The sequence below is a fragment of the Condylura cristata genome, unplaced genomic scaffold, assembly GCF_000260355.1.
Source record: "Condylura cristata isolate star-nosed mole 26May11 unplaced genomic scaffold, ConCri1.0 scaffold00031, whole genome shotgun sequence".
Lineage (NCBI taxonomy): Eukaryota > Metazoa > Chordata > Mammalia > Eulipotyphla > Talpidae > Condylura > Condylura cristata.
The window spans coordinates 3,116,993-3,139,690 of NW_004567132.1; the positions used below are offsets into that span (position 1 = coordinate 3,116,993).

The following is a 22,698-nucleotide window of genomic DNA, read 5'->3' on the forward strand; positions in this document are numbered from 1 at the left end:
ATCTGCCTGTTCTGTTCCCCACTCTGTCTCTGGTGAAGCCTCTTGCCGCCCCTGAGCCTCTGGCCTGTACCCCAGTTCTGTATGTACAAATAAATAAATCTTAAAAAAAAAATTCTTTTGTTTAAGCCACCCGGCCTATATATTTTGTTATGCCAGTTTGAACTGACTGATATATTAGAGAGAATCCCTACCCTGAAACCAAGGGTATGTAAGATATTGTGTGTACAGCACTCAGGACAGTGCTGGCTACCTATAGTAGTAGGCAGCTAATGAGTGTTAGTTATTTAATGGAGACAGGCATCACTATGACATTCCTTCACTTCCTCTGAAGCATTTTCACTCATGTCTACTATGCTAAAAACTCCCCGAGTTTGATTGCAAATTGCTAGCAGGCACATGGGTGAGATGGTAAGTAATGAGATGATAAGTAATGCCTTTCAACGTTGTTGCTACAGGTTAAGTTCTGTTTCAGCATCTCATTTTTGGATCTACATACTCACTTACAAACAGAAGACCATGCATCCCCTTTCTGGGTTCAACCTGTGTAAGAGTCACACATCTCATGTGGCTCATTTTCTGGTGACATCTATTTTGCTCAGAGCATACTGGTCAGTTATGTCCTGGGCGGTAATTTGCTCATGTGTTTCCCACTAAAGTAGCAAGTATAGGTTGGCGATTGTGGATGTGCTCTGGCTGGTGCCCACGTTCCAGTGTCTTCTGTAATTAGTTTGGAGTGGACGATTTCAGAGGGCAGGAGGGGGTAGGCTTATTTATGAATTGAAAGTTGGGCTTGATGCACATGCCACTGGGTTAAATTGCTCAAACTTAGCTGTGATGAAAACTTTCCCCTGCATCTCCCTCTTTCATTACAAGTCCCCCCCCCCTTTTTTTAATAAGTAGATCCCTCAGGCTTTATGTTTCTATAATTATCAGGCATCTAATTTTGTTTTTAAAATCATGTTAAAGTATTAAAGATTTAATTGAACTTTTAAGTACAAAAAGAAAAAATTAAAAGCTTCCAATTACTTTAGGGATATTACTTTATCAAGGTGAATCGCATTATTGGAATCATTTTAACATGAGTGAACACACAGTGAACATATTTTTTTATTTATGAGAAAGGTATTATGTACAGCCACTCTGAAAAACATTTGGCAATTTCTGATACAGTTAAACATACATTTACCATGTGACCCATTAATCCCACTCCTAGGTATATGCCCAAGAGAAGTGAAAACTCACACTCACAATAAAATGTGTGCACAAATGTTTACTCATAATTGATCCAAACTGGAAATAACTCAAGCATCCTTCAGTGAGTGAGTGCATAAACTATGATATGTCCTGACAATGGGATATTACCCAGTTGAAAGGAACAGCTATTAAGAGATGCAACAATTTAGATTAATCGAAACGCATTTTGCTGAGTGAAAAGTTACATGACAAAGATTGTACAACATTCTTGAAAAGATAAAACCACAGTAATAGAACAACCCAGAGGCTTGCTTGCCAGAGCTGAAAGGTAGGTGTGGGATTATAGGTAGGTGGGGGATTATAAAGAGTCAAGGAATTTTCAGGGTGATAGAGTTATTTTGTACCCTGATTGCAGTAATCATTCTATATAGTAAAATAAATAAAATGGTCCACCAAAGAAAGTCAGTTTCACTATGTTAATAAGAATGGTGGGGAGGACTGGGAGACATGATATCACCTTCAGGAATATTAATGATTATTCCAGTATGGTATGCAGTGAAGTTTTTAAATGTGTGTTGAGTTGAATCTATGATGGACTTTCTTTACAGACAGGAAGATTTTTTTTTTATTGTTGTGCATAATAAAAGGGAGAAGGAAGGATGGGTTCAAATTTACTCTTGGTTTCACATAAAACAAGCAATGAAAATCCTAAGACAATATGTGTTAATATTACTCATAAATTGCTTTTGAAATCCTTAATTGTGTTTTCAAAAATGAGTTGCATCTGGATTCTGTGTCTGAGATGCCAGCAATGGAAACTAGTTGGGTCAAAAGTGGGAGTTCACTTTCCTTTACATTGCACATCAGTTGTTCATATTCTACCATCTGAAACTAAGCTGCTGGAATAAACAATGCATGCATAGTTCCTTAGATGTGTATTCAGTAGGGACTTGCTTGCCTGTGTATGATTTTTTTTTTAGCTCTCAGAACTTTTGGAAGTATGATCCAGCACGTGGGATGTCACGTGAGTTCTTGGAGGGCCTACTACTTATAAGTGAGGGTGCTTGTGTGTGTGGTTTGTTTCTGTGAGTAATAAGATATGGGTCACAGTCCCCATTCCCAAAGTGTTTCTAGGTTCAGTTCAGTGAGTTATTAACAAGGAATAGACCTGCCCATTCTATGCTTCTGGTCCAAGTAAGTACAAGATTGGGAGTTTGGAGTCAAATATGTTAGAACTTACAGTATTTGTGATTTGTCATTCAAGTCCTTGAAAATGAGGGGCATGTCAGATGGGTGCAATTTTCATGGTGGCAGTTAGTTCTGGTTATGGCTTGATTTCACTTCTGTGATATATTTGCTAAAGCATTTCAGAAAGTTCCCCAAACCCTTCTATTCCCTTCCTTACTTCCAGGAGCTCTGCTGGATCATGACATGGCACTGAAGTATAAGACATAATCTTTCTCATAGACTTGGCAAATTATTTTCAGAGTCCTTAAAATGCAAACCTTTATCAAACTACGTTCCAAACTGCATTTTGCCTCTTTAAAGTGGTACTATTTAGGGCCAGTACTGGCCACTTTTAGTGTTCTTTCTCTCGAAAATCTGTATTTTCATTTTGCTGTCATAATTAAGTCAGAGTACTAGGATTAAAGATTTCCCTTCTGAATCTTTATATCATCATCATCATCATCACTTTAAAGACTGAGAGTAAAAAATCATTACAGAATATTTTAGAATGTTCTTGTCAATCTAGAAATATACCTTTTAGTTCCTCCATGTAGTGGAAGGGAACTTTCTCCAGAAACTTCTCGCCCACAATTGAACTTTAGCCCCTGGTTACCTGTTTCTTTGCATCGATGGAGTTCTTATGTTGTTCAACAGTATTTTGTGAAGCCTTAAATAATTCAAAAGTGTTTTGGGGGCACCTCTGAAACCAGGTATTGCTCCAAGTACTGAAGAAATATGACAAAGTTGCAGGCTTCATGGAGTGGGGGAAAAGTTGAATAAACAAGGGAATAATTTCAGAGAATTCAAAATGCTAGGGAAGAAATAAAACACGAATATAAGGCGTGACTGTAGCGGCAACAGGTGGTCACAGAAGGCCTACATAGGAGGTCATTTTGAGCTAGGTAAAAGTTGAGGGAAAAAAATTCAGCCAAGTAAAGGCTGAGGAAAGGACATTTTCGAACAGACTGTTGATCCATCAGGGACTATGCCCTTCTTGTTTGAGGGCTGGGGGTAGGAACTGTCTTTTTCACTTTTTACCCAATATTCCATTAAGAAATTTCTTGTCCTCTTTAAAATCTTGGGCTTGGAAGTCCTAGTGTCCAAGAAAGAACAACTTCCACCAGTGATTTACATTTTAATTTTGCAGAGATTGCTGCAGTTCTTGCTTCTGTAGCTGGTCATCAAATTGTCAAATATCCAGTTGGAAATTATGACATCAGTTTTATATACTACCTATTCCATGTCTTTTACTCTATGCCAGAACCTTGGCTGGCCAGGAATTTTTACCTGCTGGTGTGAATCAAGTTTCTGTATGCATGAGACAAAGGTTTTAGTGATTTTGTCTTTAGTGTACCATCACAATTTCTACTGACCAATGTTTCTGAACATAGGAGTACTAGTCTGTGCTCCAGTGAATCTCTGGGTTTTGGACACAGTTTTCCTTGACCCAACTGTGTAGCTGCAACCCAACTTCCCCTTGGTGACTGAGGTCAATCACCTTGACTAGTATAGGAAATTGCCTTTTGGCATAGTATATTGACTTCCAAGGAGTCTTAGTGCCTAATTTAATGGAGCTATATTTAAATGTAAATTTAGTTAATTGTTTCCTCCTCCTCCCCCTCAATCCCCTTTATTTTTTTGCTACCACATTGGAAGAACACTGGTGGTGACTAACTTTTGAAAGCTGGGTGTGACTGAATTGACATCACACCCTATCAATACAATGATTATAGGAATTTCTGTTTTGGCTTTGTTGGGTATTGACAGCCAGATAAAGTACAGGAGAGGATGTTGAGGAACAAAAGCAATGAATTACACTGGACATTTTTCACTTGCTCCTTCATAGCTAGTTTCCATCCTGTTCTATATACCAGTAGACTTACTTCCAAGGCTGCCATTACCTTTGCTCTTTTGACTTTTGACTTCCAGATGAGTTTGACCAATGTGAGACACTGGATGCAGTTCCAGGAGAAGAAGAAAAAAGATGTCAGAGAATTTTTCCAGTATCCCACAACTCACGAGGTTATAATTTGATAATGACTTCTCTCACCTCCTCTCAGGGACCACTTTCTCAGGGGTTCAATTCTGATGACCATTCTCTCTATTTTCATCTCTCTAGTCTAGGAGAGGCATTGGTTTTCTGCTATTCCTATAGTTAAACGTCTGTCCCTCCATCAAAGTCTCTTGTTATTGATATATTTTTTTTAAGATTTATTTATTTGTGCATACAGAACTGGGATACAGGCCAGAAGCACAGGGGTGGTGAGAGGATTCACCAGATTCAGAGCGGGGGAGCAGAACAGACAGATCAAAGAAGTACCCTGCTGAGGGGAACAGTGGGCAGGGCAGGAGAGGTCTGCCACGCCATGTGGACACCTCCGGGGCAGGCGGGTATAGAACTCATGTGGAAATGGCTTTACTTCCTAGTGCTGCGCTTCAACCCACTGCACCACCAAGGAGGGCCGTTCTTGATTTCTTAACCCTGGTGTACACCTAATTGAAGCCTCTTCCACTATACTTTAGGGTGTCTCTCAGTTCCTGGCTGGGACATGATTAATATAGGAAGGAAACTATATAGTATAAAGTAGAGAAGGGCAGATAGCATTAAAACATGAAATGTCACATAGACAGTAATAATAAATTTTTATACACTGTAAATTTAATAGAAAGTTGAAGATTTTCAGTAGGGGAAATTCATGACATCTCCATCCCTTGTTTAAAGATTACTCCATTTGGGGAGAGAATGTGCTTGAAAAATAATACAATAGCAAAGGGATAAATCCACCCAACATGACATGTACAACCAAAAATGTACTAATCCCTTCCCTAGAAGTAGATTCTTGAGTGATATTTATTCCTCAACTTGATTTCCCATCATTCAAATACTATCATATAAAGTTAATGTGCGGGCCCTCCCTGGTGGCTCAGCGGGTTAAAGCACAGCACAAAAAGCTTAAGCCACTTCCACATGAGTTCGATCCCCGCTTGCCCTGGAGGAGATCCACATGGTGAGGCAGACCTCTCCTGACTTACCCGCTGCTCCCCTCAGCAGTGTACTTCCTCTATCTGCCTGTTCTGACTCTGGTGAATCCTCTCACCCTCTGCTTCTCTGGCCTGTACCCCAGTTCTGTATGAATAAATAAATAAATCTTAAAAAAAAATAAATAAAGTTAATGTGCTATAAAGTTAATACATTTTAAGTTACATAATATTTGATATATATACTTTCAAGTTAGTCATATATCACAGTTTCCACTGATAAATGTTTCTGAATATATATATATAAGAATCTCAGTTGCTCATGGTTTTTTTAAAATTCAAATTGTATCTTTTATCAAGGTAACATTGGTATACAAAACCAATTATGCTTCAGAGATATAGGTTTATATTTCTTCAGGTGTATGTTACCACACCACTCCAACCAATAAGGTACCCATAGTCCTCCATGATAGTTCATTAGGTCCCCTCCATTTTTTTCTCCCCACTCCTATATTACCCTTTGGTGGAGAGGGAAAAATGGATGTAGACTTCAAAGACAAACTACACAACCATAATAATCAAAACTGCATGGTACTGGAACAAGAAAAGACATACAGAACAATAGAATTGAATAGTAAACCAAGATATAAGCCCATAGTTTTATGGACAGCTAGTCTTTGACAAAGAAGCAAAGAATATGTAATGGAACAAAGAAAGTTTGTTCAATAAATGGTTCTGGGAAAACTGGTCTGCTACATGCAAAAAATGAAGCTAGACTACTACCTCACACCATACACAAAGAACAACTCAAAATGGATTAAAGAATTAGACATAAGACCTGAAACCATAAAATACATAGAAGAAAATATTGATGAAACGCTACATGGCATACACCTCAGTAACATCTTTAGATACATCACCCAAAGCACAGATAGTGAAGGAAAGCATAAACAGCTAGACTAATACATCAAATTAAAGAGCTTCTGTATGCAAAATAGACATTAACCAAAATAAAGAGACACCTCATTGATTGGGAGAAAATTTTGCATACAATACTAATGATAAAGGACTGAGAAAGGAACACACTGCTGGTGGGAATACAAACTGGTCCAACCACTATGGAAAGCTGTTTGGATGTTTCTCAGATTGCTAAAAATAAAGCTTCTAGATGATCCAGCAATTTCCCACCTAGGTACTATCCAAAGGACACAAAAACATTAATTCAAAAGGATACTTATACCCCTATGTTTATTGAAGCACTATTTACAATAGGGAAGATATGGTATCAACCCAAATGCCCCAAAATAGATGACTGGATGAGAAGATGTGGTACATATATACAATGGAAAATTATTCAGCAATTAAAAAACTAAACTCATGCCATTTGCAGCAATATGTATGGAGCTGGAAGGTATCATGCTTAGTGAAATGAGCCAGAAGAAAAAAAAAAATCACTGGATGGTTTCACTCATAGCAGGAGTATAAAGAATGAGGGGAAAGTAAAGTTAATTGTAATAAAGTAAAAACTAAAATCAACAAACAACTATAAACCAGGGACTTTCTATGGGGGTACAGAGGGGAATACGATCAAAACTGTGGTGGGAAGAACACACAGGACTGTGGTGATGGCACATGGGTGAAGTGGTGGTGGTAAGTTCATGGGGATTACAACTGAGATGAAAAACCATACATTGTACCAAAATGAAGAATGATGTAAAAATAATATATTTTTTAAAAGCACACATACATGCCCGCGCGCACACACACACACACACACACACACACACACACACATAAAGAAAAGCCACATTTTCTGGGTCTTTTACAGTTAGCAAGAACTAGGAAATTGACATTGTGAAGCCATGGAACAACTTTGGGGCATTAATAACCTGACATGAGATTCCTACAAGTTTTGATGAAATTTCTTTTCCTTGAAAGTTCTTTGTCAGATAGAACTGGAAATGCAGATGGTTTTTGTGGGGATAATTATTGTGTTTCTTTTAATAAAGCTGTATAATTCATATTTGGACTATATTTCAATTTAATATGATATTTCATTCATGTCTCACATTACCTATACAAATGACTATTCAAAGATCCTACATGGAAGCCTATTTTCCTTTGGGGACAACATTCAGCTGAGCTTATAAAAATAAATACAGTTCATGTATTGTATCAAACATATGGTGAATAAATTATTAAATTTATTTTACAAATATCAACTTTTTATTATTGCTTATACACAATAGTGTAATAGTGACCATGTAGAAGCATATCTATCTGGAAAACTGTTATTCCTCTAAACACTCTCAATTTTTTTTAAAAAGACATTTATTTATTCATACAGAACTGGGCTACAGGCCAGAGACGCGGAGGGTGAGAGGATTCACCAGGGACAGAGTGGGGAGCAGAACAGGCAGATGGACGAAGTACACTTCTGAGGGGAGCAGCAGGCGGGTCAGGAGAGGTCTGCCTCGCCATGTGGATCACCTCTGGGGCAGGCGGGGATCGAACTCATGCGGAAGTACAGTCGAACTTAAGCCTCTCCGTGCAGTTCTTTAACCCGCTGTGCAACCAGGGAGGGCCTAAACACTCTCAGTTTTACACAGAATATTATAAACTGGTTTAAGCCCCATTAAGTTCGTGACTTATTTTGCTCACTGCTGTATCACTGTTACTTAGAATATTAGCTACTGCATATAATTGCTGTTCAATAAATATTTGATAAATGAATTAGTGAGGTGAAATGAACTTGTTAACCAAAATTCCTTGGCCTTTCGACCGACAATGCTGAAAATACAAATAAATTTAAGCTAGTTGAAAGCATAATTTAATCTCTACATTATATTTTATAGGGATTTCTTTGAGCATAATTCTCTCACTATAACATTTATTTTGGTACTGAACGTGGGAAATAATCCCTATTCAAATAGTAATATCTGTTTAAGCCAGAGAAACACTTAAGTTAAAAAACTGATAAGCTATAAAAATTATAAACAAAACAAGAAAAACGAGTAAAAAAAGTCAACAAATAAAAAAATAGTAAAACAAACACAGAATGTCTACTATTTCTGCTTCCAAATTATAAAAACAATCAGTAACTTTTGGTTTGTTTTACTTAGTTGGGTATTTAGCAAATAAGATACAAATGTATTGTATGCATAAAGATGGAACTTGATTAGCTTCTCTGGTTTCAGTGATAAGTTTTCAAGACTAATGATAAGTGTTTAAATACCTTGGGACCCAACTCTCTTAAAATTATTTTTCTTCAGAGTTTAATTAAGGGTGCCTATTTTATTGTATAACTATAAACACATCACAGAAAAATCTACTTAAGGTGTTTACTGATGCTTGTTTAGATGCTGAAGGCAATGCATTAGGAACTGATGGTGACTGATTCTTATCCAATCAGTTCCTGATGCAGTATCTGCGACATCAAAACCTCAGTAATAATTATATTAATAATTACATAATTATATTAATAATCACATGATAATTACATAAATTATTCTGAGCCTTACTTTCTCCCCTTTTTACCCCTATATATGAAATTTGCAATTAAGAAATTCTTTTTAAGTATGTAAAATGATTGAATCAACCTAAAGTCATACTAAAGAATAATTTTCCCACTTTATCAAGACAAATTTAAGTAAAATGTATGATGTAAACATCATACATCATGGCAAGCTAGTGTGGATATGTATTTTTTTTTTAAGATTTATTTATTTATTCATACAGAACTGGGGTACAGGCCAGACATGTGGAGGGTGAGAGGATTCACCAGGGACAGAGTGGGGAGCAGAACAGGCTGGTCAGGAGAGGTCTGCCACACCATGTGGATCACCTCCAGGGCAGGCGGGGATTGAACTCATGCGGAAGGGACTTAAGCATCTCAGTACAGTGCTTTAACCCGGTGCGCCACCAGGGAGGGCCCGGATATGTATTTTTAAGAGAGTGTATTTTAAAATCAGTTTCACTTAAGCCACTCATTTCTATTTTTTAATTATAATTTTAAAACCATTAGAATCCTAAGGTGAATTTGAATGAGACAAACTGATGATTATTTAATTTTACAACCAATGATTAGGATAAACTACATTAATGTTCAAGTTTACCTTGAACACAAAATAAATAGAATTAGAATTGGACATAATAGGCACATGACTGTCAGATGGCTACAATGGTCAAACGTGTCATGCTTCAGACCTTCCTGATTTTCTACCTTATCGATCACTTTTTCAGGTCAACATTTTATGATTTATTTAGAAAATTCTAATTAATCCTCTAGAGTTCCCACAGATGTGGAATAAATGAAATAGTAAAACCATCCTTTTGTCCAATAGAATTTCTGGCTCACATGGGCTATTTTTGTACATAGGCTATAGGAAAGAATTGGAATTGGGATTTGGAAATAGACTACATGTGGAGCTTAGAGGTGGGGAGAACACAAAATGGAGACTAAGAGTCCACTGGCTTTGCCTCACCTTCATTTATCTGGATTCCAAGTAGGCCTGAGAGAATGAAGTATTTCACTATATTATCATTTTACAGTTGGTGAACTTTTTTTTTTTTTTTTGCAGATGTTAAAAGTACCCAGAGTTATAATTTGCAGCTGCTTGTTTCTCTTTCTTGTTTCTCTTATCTGTGAGCAAATAAGTATCTCAATTGTTTAACAGAGAGAGCCTCAAGGATTACATGACTTTCTTAGAGTATTTTAGTGTGGTCAAAGAACTTATCAGCAGCATTGTATTGGAGGACATAAACACCTCAGAGTTGGAGAAGGAAGCTCAGGAGTAGGACCACAAAGATCAGTCCCATTCTGATGTCCCCCTATAGTCTCATTGTCTCTGCTGAGTGTAGTGTCTGGGTTTTGCCACTAGAGTTAACAATTTCATCAGTGACTGGAAAATTAATTGATATGGTATCATTTTGTGAGTTAAGAGGAATAAGAAAAGTGGCCAGATTGAAGCACCTATTGAAGTCCAACTCCTTAATAACTCAGGAGTTCAGGAATGTTTCTTGTTAGATCTATTACAATGGACTTCTTAGGAGATTTGTACCACCCCATTTTCATTTTTTTCAGCCCTAGAAAAATCATAGGATAGACTCTCTACAGTTTTATTGGTTACTTAAGTTTGAAAATATAGCTGGTATGCTTGTAGACATACAAAATAGTAGTAGAGGAAAACAACTCAGAGCTAGGATACCATAGAACAGAAGAATCCTAAAATCCAGGTCATGGTTTTCAGCAATCTTTGGAGCATCATATACATAAGGGAATGTCCCAGTGTTTGAGGGATCTCTGACAGAATTAAAAAACATAGTCACCTTTTCTAGAGTATCCCAAAGGTTTTATATTTTTGTTCCAAAGAGATCCTTCTGGTATGTCTATTCTAGGTGACAAGACTATCAGCCAGCCAGGAGACAGATTTATCTGATCTTAAAGTTGATCAAAATCCTCCTTTCTCTATGCTGTTCACGTAAGTCCTACTTATTCACCCTGCTCTCATAACTCCTACTTATTCAAATCTCTGTCTCACCTTTGGTTTACAGGAGGTCCCCCCATCCTTTGTTCTTTCTCACCTTTGCCTTAGGCGCTCAGAGCATCTTAACCATCTGAATTAAAATGTAAATATTTACATGATTGGCCACAATTTCTCCACTGGATGGAGGGCAAGAATGGCTTGTTCACTGCTACATTCCCAGGAAGAGAGTCTGGAATCTCTTTGGTATTAAATACTTGTTGAATGGAAAAATGGAAAGCAGATATATTTACAGGAAGCAGAACTTGAAACCAAGTACTCTTCTTACTCAACCTTGTTGGTTGAGCTTAGTACCTCACTGAATCTTAATCTCTGCAGACCACTACAGTCATTACTAGTAGAACATGCCACATGAGTGCAGCAGATTTTGCGAATATAAATTAAATAATGCCATAACCTCTGAAGGGGACTGATTATTTAGAAGCTTGGGCTTCAAGGACTATTACTTAGAAGAATGGGTTTGACAGACTCAAACTGGGTACCTGCCAGGATTACTGATCTTGGCAGGCCTAAGCTGTACAGAACTGAGTCTGTTACTAGAAAAGGTTTCTTAAACCATTCTTTGTCTTAATGGAAGACAACTCTGGCTAGATAACATGGGCTGCTTTAGAATTCAGAGAGATGTTGCAGAGAGCACTGAAAACATAAGCCAATTTTGGTTTATAACGGTTTGATTTTGAATTTATTTTTGAGGGGGGTGGTTGCCAAAAGAAGACAAAGATGCCCCTTTATGGGCATTCAACAACTGATCATCCCCCAATAGTGCAGCTGATCATTCCCCAATAGTACAGCATCGGGAGGGTGACTGAAAGTTCTATTCTGGCTGTCTGCAGAAGATAGATATTACAAGCCTGGGACAACTTTACAGCTTTTATGGGGCTGCTGCTGGGATGTCTCTGGCTGCTTTGACTTTGTTAGTGACTTCATAGACCTTCTCCTGGTAGATGAAATTTTAACTGGCTTCTTGTGAAGGCTGAAGTGTGGCTAGCTAGATGGCCTTTCTCATCAGAGCAGTAAAACCTGCTTTCAGGCTGGAGCTCCTCATAGCACAGAACTCCATCTGCAATTGAATGGCTAGTTCAGTCTCCTAAGTCTCCTAGTCTCCTATGACTGGAATGAGGCAAATAAGGTTTGATTTTTAGGGCAGGATTGAAATGCTGCTTTTTACCAATGAGAAAGTTCAGTCAAGAGTTGTCTGAGAAAGTGAACTCTGAAGGAGGCCTTTGCTGAGTTAGGGAACTGACAGATAGTATGAAGAATCAGGAAATGAGTAGAGAAATTATTTGCCCTCTGGACTTGTGTCACATTGATAGGAACTGGTCTAGATGGTGATGGATTGGGGGCTGGAGTCTGTACCTGTGGAAGAGACCAGGGAAGCTTGGAAGTCTGATGTGTCCTACATGGCAGGGCACCTGATTAGGACATCAGAAGTAATCTTGGGACACTCTCTGATATGGTCAGTGGACCCCAAGGGGAAAGTCAAGTCCAGTCTTCCCTATCAGGTTTGACATGAAAAAGCCCCATGTGAGCTGGGATCTGTGGTCAAACAGGCACCCACAGAGTGGAAGATAAATAGAGAATATAGCCAGTTGTATTGAGCAGGAACAGAATGTAGCTTAATGGTGATGCTCAAGACCACAGCTTCAGCACACATCTAAGGTGCAGGTCTGCAAATTGCCAATAAGCTCTACCTGTTTGCTCTGGGGAGAGGCTGGCTGCTTCTACTTGATTTACAGTCTTCATGGTATAAGCAGAGAGGGAACAGCAGCGCCATGGTGTAGGTGCTGGTGGTTGAGGTGAGAACTTATTTCCCAAGAGCCCTAGTAAGCCTTCAGATATTGAGCAAGACAGACTTTTCCTGAAAACAGGCTGGAGCCTCCAGTTAGCATTGGTATAAACAAATCTCAGCTAGCAACAATATTTTGAATGTCTTACTGACATTCATTTCTTGCTACTGTTGAAACTAACAGTATGCAATTCTAGAATTGCACAAGAGTCTATGTGGCTGGAAAGGTAGGTGATTTCTTTTTTCTTCTTAAATCAGCAAGCCAGGTAATTAGCTGCGAAAAGGCGTTGTAGCTCCTGATTCCTGCACCAGTTTCCATTCTGTTTTTACCTAGTTTTCCTCGTTAGGAATTTAGCCTGTGGTCTAATTTCTAAAGTTTAATCACAAGGAAGTTATTTAGAGCCCACAATAAATACTTTAGAGTGAGTAATAAATTATTAGGTTCTGAGAAAGTCCTACCTGATCTATGCTACTTGTGAACAATTCATGCCACTTCTCTAATTAAGACTGTCCAATTGCTTCTCCAGTTCATTCACAGTAAACCCCAAAATTCTTATCACTGCACATCCAGCTACCCCCTTCCTACTGGTTCTCATCTTACACCATTCCATCCACAGTCTTGTTTTAGATCTGAAACACAGGGATTCTTACCAGACATTAGAATATATTGGCTAGTTCTTAAATGGTGATGGCCAGGCTCTGTTAAGGGGAAGGATGTCCTAAAGGAATCCTGCAGAGTTTTGTGGACTCCAACTCCCACTCCAGCTTTCTGGATTCCATCCCCTGCTCCAGTGATTGGAAAACTACAACTCCCAGCAGTACCAAGGAGAGAACTGTGAGGGCTCAAGGGCAGAGCTAAGCAGGCATTCTGGGACTTTGGGGGATAAATAGGGAGCCATGAGCCAACAGCTCTCTCGCTAGGGAAACAGCTCTCGGGACTGTGTGACTCAGGGCTTTCAGTTAGTTTGTCACCAGAGCTCCAAGTCAGCAAGCTGGTAAGATATTGTGTCTCTCTTTTCTTTCTCCCTTTTGTAAATAAACCCATTATTGACTCTTTTGTGTGAGCCTGCAGAACAACTGAATTTTAAGTGCATGGGTGAGGCCCCATGGACAGGCGGCCCAGTTTACACTAGGGTGCCCTGTAACAGCTCTACTGCAACACATTCTGGTTTAATTTTTCTTTGGTAGAGACCTTGGCACTGGCACTTCTAAAGTTCACCTGGTGTGTATGTGTAGACAGTACTGCTAACATTTATAGACTATGACAATGTACTTATCACATGTACAAGCATGGCGACACAATTCTGACACAGCATGTACTCAATTTTTAAAAAAAAATCCTTACCTTTTGAATTACAATTTTTTCTTTTGAAAAAAGAATTTTTATCCTCTTTGAAAAACTGTTACCAAGAATTAGAATTAAGAATTTTTTTTAATACTTTGAAAAATATGGTTATTTCAACTAGCGAGAAGATGTAGATGACATTGGGAGAGTTTCAGCAGCTTACAAGTTCCCTAATGAGGCCCAAAGATTAACATGAAACCTCTTACCCGAGGTGAGTTGTTTTCTGAATTATAGTCCAGTATTTATCCTGTGAACCTGGGAGTAATTAGTTCGCATAACAATGTCCTACTACTCAACATCAATTTCTGGCACACCACACACACACAAAAGTAATAGGTCACACTACACTATGCCCCAATAACAGAAATTACTTTAATCAGGCAGGTGACCAGGCTCTTTCTCTTCCAAAAGATATTCAAAGAGCTGAAAGCCAGTCAAGATCTTTGAAATAACATCTTCATTTTTGTTGCATAAGTTAATTTCACATAGAATTATAAATTTTCTCTAATTTCATTTTGTGTTGCTCAATGAAGGAGGACGAGCTGGCTTTGACTTTTTACCCTGAGGAATTAATTTGTTCTCATTTTTGTAGTGGTTTTCTGCCTTGTTTACAGAGGTCACCAAAGACTCGAATGAGGTATAGGTCAAAAGTCTTGAGGCAACCTTAGCCTAAGCCACAGGTGATTCTAAGTATCAGTACTGATTAGGAGAGTTGAAAGCAGAAGATTCACAGGAGGAATGAGTAAGGGTCATTCTGTGTGGTAATCTGAGCAGTTGAAGTTTGAGGGCCTGGGGGGAAGATCATTCTCTTTTGGACTGCTTGGAATTTAACAAAGTAGCACCTATCAACAAAAAGAGTGGGAGGAGTTTTCAGAAGGAAAATGTTTTGGTTATGCTTCTTAATGCCCCATCTCCCTTCCTGGACATTTTTTTTTTTTTTTAAAGTGGAAGGAGCAATATAAATAGCACATGAATTCAATAAAGGCAAATTAATCCCCAAGGCTGGTTGCCTTTCCAGTACAACAGGATTTGAAAAAAAAAAAAAAAAAAAACAACTAGGAAGATTAACAGAGGTTGAGCACAAAATAGTAACCATAGCAGATTTTTGGTTTTCTTGGTCATGTAAAAGAAATTTAGTACTCTAACAGGTTGCCTTCCAAATCTTTTGATCCATAAGGGCAAAGAAATTGCTCTGTTTAGCATAATCCCAGAGACCACTGTGGGGGATTATATGAACAGCTCACAGTTGCCAGCTGAGATTAAGCCAACTCATAGCTCAGACCTGCAAGAAGACTCCAGGTTAGACCTGCAAGAGGAATCACACAAGTAGAGACACCTGGTACCTAGGATGGACATGTGGCTTTATTAACTGAGTGCATTGGCTGCAGACCTGCTATTGAAGGAGCATGTTTCCCTGCTTTTTATTGATGAGACAACATGATGACAATCCTCCGGCTGAATTGAGCCCTTATTTCCCTAAATGTCTTGCACTTGAAGAACTGCATGTAATATCATAAAAGTGTAACCTTTGCATTTAGAAAAGTTTTGTTCTATTTAATATTACATAACAAACACAATGAAGTATACGCATAGGTGCATATTAATCACATATTAATCAAAATCTATAAGTAAGCAAGTTATATAAAGAATTTAGGAATACCATAGTCAAAGACTTCAAAATAATTTCTTGGGCAGAAAAGCAATCACAAAAGTGAAAAAAAATAATGACCATATACTCACCGAAGAGGCGGGTATGACAATGGAGGTCTATATCTCTACCTTTTTAAATGGTAGTTTCTATGTCCTTCCTGTTTGTTCACATACCCTGGACTTGGGCCATGAACTCAGCCCCTTCAGTCCACCAGGTCGGGCTAGTCAATGATAGGAAAAGTGACCAAGAAAGGAGGGAGGAGAAGGAATTGCCGCTGAGGTTTCCCATCACTTGGGGGGTGGGGGAGTCTCCATCCACTTCAGTGAGCTTTTAAGAAGCAGTCTGGGCGCGTGTAGCACACAGATCCATAGCACCCACCTTGTGATTTTGATTCATTTGGTTTGGTTTGGTTTGGGGGCTGAGATTTGCACTTTTGTAGCGGTTTACCCAGCCTTTTTTCTCTACATTTCACACTAGACCGTTTCTTCCCCTGCATTGTACATGCCAGTTATAACAGATTCCTTGAACCTTTAAGAATCCAATGAACTGTATTATGCCTTTGTCCATACTTGAAATGGTCCCTGTTTCCTCTCAATCTTCTCAGACACATGAGTGCACACATGAGCAAACACACACCTTGCCACTGACAAACATATTGAGACCAACATCAGACATTGCTTTTGCTCTTCAGTTTCTTTTTCTGCAACCTCTTTTGATTTGTTTTTCCTTTATTTTGTCACCTGTTGTGCACATGTTTTCTTGCTTGCATGTAATCTCCCTTCTTACATTGGGAACTTCTTAATGTAGGGACTCTTATTCACCTTTGTATTATCAATATAGCATCTGGTACTTAATAAACACTCAAAATTTTTTTTGAACAAAATCAGATATTTGTTGAAGCAGAGAATTATGGATTCTAGCACATACCTTATCCTTAAATAACTGAAACTTGTCATAATTAGAATCATGATAACTTGCTATCTTAAATAAAATACTTCTCATGGGAAAATTAAGGCAAAGTTATAAAACAATTGAGAATGAACAAGTGACTATCTTGCTCTTCACATGAACTCTTGTTACTTTTTAAGAAGTAAAGGCATTTGATCATTGTAATTTAACATTTAAAATGCAGTTGCAAGTTTACTTTCTGGAGTCAAATTTATCAGAATCATAGTTAAACAGAGATTTTTATCTGTTACTTCTCTTTTTTTCTTAAGCGGTTAGGATGAATCAGACTCAAAATCAAAGCAACATGCCTGAGAGTTCATATTTTCTGTTTCTTCATCTTACATTTGATTTCTTTTCTCCTTAGTTTTAACACTAGAAAATGACAAGAGATAGCTAGAATAAAAATGTTGTCATTTCCTTTGCTAAAAAAAATAGAAAAAGATTTATAAATATAAATGCTATCCACTGATGAGTAAGATGAGACAGCTGTAGGTGATTCCAAAAACAATGTATGTCATGCCTGCAACTACAATGGAGAGAACTCTGGATAAGTGCTTTGCTGCCTTGCCCACTTTACAGAGTGCTGTGATGAGCATTTAAAAAGATAAAGAAATGCAGAAAGGTTGTTTTTGTAAGAAAATATTGCTAACATGCCTAAATAATATATAGGACAGATGAACTGAAAAAATAGTAGGTGAAGTACCAAGGAATAAGCTATTTCTTGTACTGTTAATATCTCCTGTTCAAAGATAGTAAACAAAGAAAGGGGTCTCTCAATCTGTAGTAGGATATTTCTACAGCTTCATTGTGGGCATTGCAATGTACGCATTTGTGATTGTCGTTTTCTTGGAAACTTTCACTAGTGTTGTACTTGAATATAACAAAGAAATCCCTGTCATACCATTGGATTTGTTAAGATGTTGGTGATTTTACCACTTCCTGGGAGATTGCTTAATCAAAATTAGAAATATATGAATGATTTGAAAGACTTACAAGAATTATTATTCCTGTCTGGAGGTTGGTTGTGGATGGAGAGTGGGTTATTGGGAAGCATTTGAGGTTGGAGTGAGGTAAACCTGGTTCTACCACTTAACTAGTTGTGGGCTCTGTTTCTGCATTAAAACTTGTGCATAAGGTTGTTAAAAATTAAATGTGAAGATATCTCTGAAATTGTTGCCCAAGTACAGGATTAGACATATAGCTATCCAATAGACTCCAATTTGTTTTATTTTATTGCCATGTGCCTTAATTAACTCAATTATAGTTTCTATTTTTCCCCCAAAGTTCAATGCCATACTTCAGAGAAGATATGCAAATAACACTATTTGCATATGCTGTGTTTTCTGTTACTTTTCACCTTCCTACTTTTTCATATCTACTTCTGTGGCTTGCTCAAGTTACTGATTTATTATTGATGTACCAGAGCCCATTAGTAGATTATCTCTGTCTACACTGAAGGGCTTCTGAGTTTACATGTTGTTTATGGTTTCTCCAAACCCCATAGTATCTAGAAGTGATACAAATTAAAATTACAATTCAGACTTCTCTTTTTAATGTATATTAGCATTTTATCATTTAAGGCTTGTTTAGAAATCTATTCCTTCCTTAGGCCTTAGGTCTAGATTCTGACACAGCTCAGATCTTTGAATATAAGCTTTGACTACTTAAGCAGTATTAATTTTGTCATATCTGGGTGCCTTTCATATCCTCCCTTTTGGAAATGAACTCAAACAAGGCAGAAAATCTGTTGGAAAAGAGCTAGTGAGGACAGGATCTATAGGAACCCACCCATGGGACATTTTCCTATACCCCAGTTTCCTAGCCATTGTGGGATTTGAAGGGTACCCAAACAGAAGTTTTTGCCTTGATTTCTAGTCAATGTCCAAGCAACACTTTTTTTTTTCAGATCTGCTTCCTTTTCTTGTTCTTTCTGGGATGGAGACACTCAACCTCCCCCACCCCCAAGGTTTTAAAGACAGTAATATTTATTACTTTTGTAATCTTGTAGGTATTTGTTATTTCTGTATCCTTGTAAGTATTTTAAAAATGTTTGGCTTCAAGTTAGTTTCAATAAAATACATGACTGGAGTTACAAATGAACATTTGGGCTGGAATTTTGTTAAATACCAGTTTGAAGTTGAACCTTGGTAAAGCTGTTCTGGATACATCTATCTTTGTCAGTGCATTTATTTGTTTATTAAGTGCATACTTCCTGGATTTTTGTGGGAAGAGGTTGGACAGAGGATCATGAGGATTAGAGGTGATTAGAGAATAGGATTCACGGAGAATGGTGTCTAGGGAGAGGATTTAAGAGAATGAGCAGGTCACAGTGTGCCTAAGTGTGTGTCCAGCCCAAGGGTAAAACCAGAACTGCCACTGGGCTGTGAGCATCCTACTCACACTATTTCCATATTCTGAATGGCAGAGACACTGTGGCACAGGTAGTCACTATGAATGACAGAAGGGAAGTATAACTGATAAAAGGATAATTCCCATTAAAGGGGGTGCAGCGGTTTGATCCTTCTCTAGTTCAAGTTTCTACAAAAACATAAAAAGAAGCCAGTTGTACACCTCAAGAGACAGAGTGCTTCCCTCCCAACTGGAACCTCTTCAAGGAAAGCCATTAACAAGTTGGACAATGGTATTAATATAAGTAACTGTAGAGAGATACACAACGTACTTGCTATTAGGAAAGTTGGGGTTGCTGATGTGTTACTGGGAAACTGGAGACCCCCCTCAGGGCTCTGCTGCTTGTCACCAGAGTACTCTTGTCACCAGAGTACTCTTGTCACCAGAGTACTGCTTAAAGGCAGTGCAAACAGCAGCATGTGGTGGACATTTCACTGCCATCTCCAGTGGCCCTACTGGGCTCAGGCTGCGGGCAGAGGCTGGCAGTGATGAGCAGTACACAGCAGTACTCGTCCTTGCTCATCACCCCAGGGCATATAATTTTTGGGATCCCATGGGGCCAACACCATGGCTCTCTCCAGCTGCAGGCAATGGAGAGGCCCATGGATTTGATGTCTGGACTGAAGAATGGGCCGATCCAGCTGCAAGGAATGAGCTGATTGCTAAATGGTCTTATCATCCATAGGATTAAAACCTGTCCAATCAGACCTGGGGGGACCTGGAAAAAGGAGGTGGGGCAGGGGGAAGCCCGTTGGGTCTTGCTCTGACAGCTGCACTCCTGCATGCCTGTGCGCCCGCACTCTAGAGGCTTGCTTGGATGGACTCTCTTGGCCTTGCTCTGACATGCACACAGGTGTGCTTGGCTGCGCTTGCTTGGACTGGACACTTGCTTGGTCAGACTGGATGCTTTCAGATAATCAGCAGCTGAATTCCAAAGGAGGAAAGCCAAAATGCTTTGCAGAGAAGCCAGAGCTTGGCAGAGTCTGGGCTGGGTGCACCTGCCTCCGGCCTGCCTTTCACAGTGAATGGAACATAAGGCCTCAGGCCTGGTGCCTCAAGGAGCTGTTTATTGCTGGTGTGGACCAACGACTCACAAAGAGCTGTCATGCTAGTGCCCTATAGTGATGGCACTGATGGCCAGTGCTGCCCAGCACTGTTAGTAGGTGACTGGCACTCTATCTGGGCACCTCTTGAGAGCTGTTGATCCTCTGGCAGCACCTTCCAGTGCTGCAGCCTGCATTGCTGCATGGCCCAGTGTCTGGTGCTGTCCATCCCGACCTTTAGACTGTGGCTGGGGCAGCTGTGGTGTCATTTCAGTGGCCCTGCTTGTGAGCACCTCTAGCTTCAGAGAGTGGACATCCACTGCCTGCTGGATGGCAAGAGCTCCTCACGCTCATTACAGGGCAACACCATCTCGGAAGAGGACTTTTGAAGACTTTTGGATACTATCTAGGGTGAGATAACCAGCCACTTGTGACCTTAAGAACTTTTTACTTCCCGTTACTTAAACAAACCCCACTGTTGTCTTTTGAGCCTGAATAGTCTGCAATCATGTGTGCAGGTGACCCACAGTCGGCGACCTGTCCCCTATTGGGCACTGTCCATTGGAAGGCTATCGTCCCCCCAGTGGCCCTGTTTCAACTGAATTTTAACCCTCAGACTTGGCTTATGTTGTCTTCCCCTTAAAAAAAAAGAGTACCTTGATGTTCCTCTTTCTGGAAAGCAGAAGCAGAGCAATAGCTAGCTTCAGTGGTACAAGGTACTGACCATGACTCCGTGGGATTCTAGCTGTAGTGGCTGAATCGGTTTAAACCCACCTGTGTAGCAGGTACACCAGCAGGCAACTTTTAGGAGAGAGGATTTGGTCTCTCATATCGCTGAAGATTCTTGCAACAGAGAATAAACTTCAGTTTGTCACTTTTTCCTAAAAGGATGCTTGGTTTGGGATGTTGGAGATGCTAAAGGCAACAAACACAAACGAGTAAAAGATGATTAAGGACTCAAAGCCCAAAAAGCGTTAAGTCTCAGTGACAAAATATTGGGCAAGAATGCAAGGACTGACTTACCCACCACCAGCATCTGGGAGGCAGGATCTATTTTGAGACTTCTGTAATTTCACAACTCCTAGTGGCTCCTCGTTGAGGGTTTGAGTGCCATGCAACAATTTGGCAGAATTCACATCATGGAAGAAGGTGGTGTTCAGAGAAATTGCATCTCCGTATATTACTGGCAAAAGGTTTAAAATTGTCACCAGGTCAGAATCTCTATTGGTTATCGCTACTAGCCACCACAAATACAAAAAGAAAAGGGGGGGCTTTGGTGCAACAAAATATTCTATCAGTAGGGTAGAGAGGGAGGGAGAGCTAACAAAGTAGGGGGGTGAAGAAAAGGTCCAGTTTCCACCAGAGATGTTCCACAGGGACAGAAAGGGGAAGAGGATCAAAAGTGGGATGGGAAGAGTGCACGGGACTGTGGTGATGGCACATGGATGAACTGGTGGTGGGAAGTCCACGGGATTACAACCGAGATGAAAAAATGCACTAAATGAAGAATGAGGAAAAAAAAAAAAAAGTCCAGTTTCCAACAGAGTGCAAGGTGGAGTTGCAGCAAGTTCTGCCATGTCTGGCCTACAATACCCTGGGACAAAGTCTTATTAATACCTGCCACTTGAGGGTGGCAGGGCACAGCAGAGGTCTGCTACTACTTAGATGGGGGGTCTCCAACCCTGTGGAGGAAAAGCCCACTGTGCAGATGGTTAGCAGAATGGCTGCCTTCTGCAGCAGCTACATACACACAGTAAGCCCACGTACTTTGCTCCCTTTTCTAGGTTGTCCCAAGAGTGGCTTCCCTGCTCCACCCCCTTCGGCGCATCCTTCTTCCTCAGATCACTGCACTGTGTTGGAATTCAGGGGGCTGAGTTTCATCCTGGGCTGTGAACTGCTTATTTCCACTAGTGCTTATCAGCAGAAAGCAGTACTGATTCCACCCAATACACCCAGTTTGGCTACCCTGAGTACCCCTGGGGTATGGGGCTACTCCAACACATAGTCAATTTTACTGATTAGAGACCCAGTAAATTGGCTTAAACCCTAATCATAGCTCCTTTTTTTTTTTTTAATTTTAAAATGAAGTCCCAATTTCTACTTTAGAGGACTGCTAGGGATTTTAATGAAACTATTTATGCAAAATGCCTAACAAAGTCTGATACAGAACACTCAATAAAGGTAGCTGCTATTTCAACATTGTAATAATTTGCATAAAAATTTGAGTTTACCTTATTGCCATGAAAAACCTTAGCTAAATTACCTATGAACTAATAACAGTAACAAAAACTGTTGTTTAACAAGTGACTACCATAGGCCTAGGCTTCTGTAGATTATTTTATAGGATCTTGACAACACCCTTCTTCACCCCTATCAGGAAAGTTCTTAGAAAAATCAAACTGAAAATGGGAATATGTCCAAAAATACATTTCTTTGGAGATGCAAAACCTGTGGAACTTATTTCTGAAAATACTAGTTTCAGAATGGTAGTTAAGAAGAGAGAGGTGGGCAAGAGACAGCCATTTTCACCTTGAACAAGGAGTCTTCTAAAGAGAAGCCTGAGAAATCAGGTG

General features: G+C 39.3%; 1 long non-coding RNA gene across 1 annotated transcript in view; it reads right to left on the reverse strand.

The window, feature by feature from the left end:
* Positions 1-21,297, reverse strand: part of LOC105854250 — a 27,044-nt gene extending 5,747 nt beyond the window's left edge. Inside the window, exons 1-2 of the long non-coding RNA XR_001145943.1 lie at positions 21,149-21,297; positions 20,900-21,040 (exon numbers count right to left, since the gene is read on the reverse strand). This is a non-coding gene — a long non-coding RNA (uncharacterized LOC105854250). The remainder of the gene's footprint in view (positions 1-20,899; positions 21,041-21,148) is intronic.
* Positions 21,298-22,698: the final 1,401 nt, after the last annotated feature.